This window comes from Galeopterus variegatus, unplaced genomic scaffold, assembly GCF_000696425.1.
Source record: "Galeopterus variegatus unplaced genomic scaffold, G_variegatus-3.0.2 Scaffold3408, whole genome shotgun sequence".
Taxonomy (NCBI): domain Eukaryota; kingdom Metazoa; phylum Chordata; class Mammalia; order Dermoptera; family Cynocephalidae; genus Galeopterus; species Galeopterus variegatus.
The window spans coordinates 169,601-172,825 of record NW_007729519.1 but is presented as its reverse complement, the minus strand read 5'-3'; positions in this window follow the sequence as shown (position 1 = coordinate 172,825).

Sequence of the window (3,225 nt, the reverse complement as noted above, 5' to 3'; positions counted from 1 at the left end):
GAGAGATGGGGAGGGGAATTTAAATGGATAGGGCAGTTCCTCTTCTCATTCTACTCAGCTGGCACATGCCTTGTAGGGGATGAGTTATGGGAGATGAGGAACCTGTCCTGCTTAGTTCCTGTCATTCTCATAGAGCGGACATTTTGCCAAGCTGGGGAAAATTTTAGCTTGGAAGATTTTGCAGTTCTTGTAATAGGGTCCCTCCATGTACGATGCAACAGTGATGCCTTTCAATGCTGGAGTACGGTGTGGTTGATCTAGGGAGGGCAGTAAATTGCTCTCTAAATTGGCACTTTCTTAAGAAATTTCCAGAAATTTTTTATTGTACTTTTTTTTTTTGCCTTGCTTACTGACTTTGGAGTCTGACCCCCCTGTGTAAGATGTAAGGCTGCTGTATACAATGATTGTAAACTAAGGCAAAATATAATTTCATGGATGAAATAAGAATTGAAGGCCATGGTGAGTCAAAGGAGGGCAAAGATCACAGTTTGGGGAATGAAAGGTGTGTTAGGAAATCACGGAAAGCTTCAGGGAAGCAGTGATATTTGAGATGGACCTCAAACAATATGTAGCTCTGACAGACAGAGCAAGGGAGGAAATTTTGTGTAGGAGGAGGATCCTGAGCAAAGGCACATGGGTGGGGAAGTTCAGGGCATAATCAGTTAAGTAGCCATTTGTGGTTGGTGCCAAGATTCATCAAAAATATTGTGGGAAGTAAGCCTGAACAGATAGTCATTAGGCTATTTTACAGAAGGTTTCTATGCCAAGATGAGGAGTTTGTACTCAAGAGGTTTTAAATAATGACATCATCAGAGGTATCCTTTAGGAAGATTAATCTGGCAGGGATAAAACTAATTGGAATTGGGAACAGTTAGCATTAAGCATACCGGTTACAGGTCTAATACAGCAATCTGCAAAAATAAATAAATAAATTAATTAATTAAATAATGATAATAATAGGGCCTTGAATGAGACACTTTAGTTTGCAAAAAAATGGAAACTAACTTTCTATAACCTAAGCTAAAAAGGAAAATATGTTATAAAGAAACTGAGGTGATTCAGAGATCCCTGGGGCAGGTGGGCCTCAGGTTAATAAACTTGAACTTCAGGGCCTCTTTCACTGCTCTAGAGGACCTGGGATGGGCCCTAGCAATGTACTTGCACGGTCAAGCATTTTTGTGAAATTTGTAAAAATAAGACATTTTAACCATAGATGTTTAAGTTCTTTGTCTCTCCACTCATTCCTGGAGTCTGTACTAACCACTGCTAGCTATTTTTGGGGGGTGGGGGGAAGAGGGTTGGAGAGTAGGAAAGCTCCTTCCACAATACCTGAGGTTGTGGACCACTTCAGTATTCTGCAACAGTTACATGCTTTCTTTTTAGGTTTGTGTCTTAGATGAAACATTTCTAATCCTTAGATGGAGCATTTAAATACACATGTCAGCTTGGATTTTTTCTTAGTGTCTATACATAATGAGATGGTGTGTCCACTGTAAAACTGTTCCAGCCTTGCAGCATGGTACGATAACAATTTGAAGATTCTAAAATACATTTTTTGAAGATTCAGAAGAGAAACTCATACACAAACAAGATAGAGAATATTTATTCAAAAAGTTGATAAAGCTTAAATGTATATTTTAACTGTAATTTGAAAAGACATTTTGGGACATTTTAAGAAAACAAATAAGAAATAAACACTCCTGATTTGGATGGAAATGAAGGGTGTTTTCTTTTATCATTTTACAATGTATTTATTAATTCATTTATTGTTTTAAATATATTTTTAATTTTTAATTTAGATAAAAATTAAAGGGCTATACAGCAAAAGTGATAAAGATGATGGTCATATCAAAAGCAGTAATTCAAGATCATGATTTCAGATCATAACAGAAGCAATTATTCAAAAGGAAAATGGTCATATCAAAAGCAGTAATTCAAGATCATGATTTCAGATCATAACAGAAGCAATTATTGAAAAGGAAAAGGTACATTTTGAAAATAAGTAATGGATAAGCACTGGATTATTTCATACCACAACTGACAAAGAGAAGTGCACATTGGCAAAAAAATGTAAATACCCTGCTGATTTGATCTTAAATACTAATATCTATAAAGATAACATAAGACTTATATCACTACTCATTGAATATCAAATAGCAAACTAATTAATGAATGTTTTCAATCCAAAGACTATTTAAGGTTAGTCACTGCACAAGAAAACTAGAATATCCTGAAATATTACTTCTATATGAAAGAAATGTGATAGAAGTCTCTCAAAGTGAAAATAATCCTAAAAATGTATAGGACATTACTAATTAGTTGTGAGACTGAGATAAACTTTTCTAAATTATCAGTAACAAAAAACCAAAATTTTAATCTTCTATGCTAGAGGAAAAATTTAATTATCTTTCTGTTCTCTCCATAGAAAATAATATTGCAACATCATCACATGAAAAGACAATGAGAGAGTATGTAGCCAATGAATGCAGGAAAATTATTTCAGAGATATGTCAGGTAGTTAATAAAAAAATAGTATATTTTATTTTTCTGGGTTTTGAAATATTTTAAAATATTCATCAGCTATTTAAAAATCTCTTGGTTATCACACTAAGGTCAAGATTTCAGATCCCTGTACCAGCCAGCCGCCAAGAAAACCTAAAAAGTCATTTTTAATGATTTATTTCCCATTCTTTTTTTTTTAAAAAAGATGACCAGTAAGGGGATCTTAACCCTGGACTTGGTGTTGTCAGCACCACGCTCACCCAGTGAGCCAACTGGCCATCCCTATGTGGGATCCGAACCCTTGGCCTTGGTGTTATCAGCAACACACTCTCCCAAGTGAGCCACAGGGCCGGCCCCTTTATTTCCCATTCTAAATAAATATTCATACCTAATTTTGTACTCATACTTTTCCTTTTTTAAAAAAGAGGGCTCCCCCAAAGCATATTAAGCTTCAGGCTTTACAAAAGCTGGATTCCAGCCAGTGGAATGGACTGGATCCAGAAAACTACCAGGAATCCACACACTTCTCTCTTGCCCTCTAATACCTGTTTCATTCATTTGTTATCTGTGAGGATATTTTTAAAGAGATATTTTACCTCTTTATAGCTCATCAAGAAGATTTGTTATATGCTATCTTCATAATACTATCAATTCCAACTGATGTTAACTTTATAAATTCTAAAATAAAAATAAATAAATAAATAAATAGTTAACTGGCATACT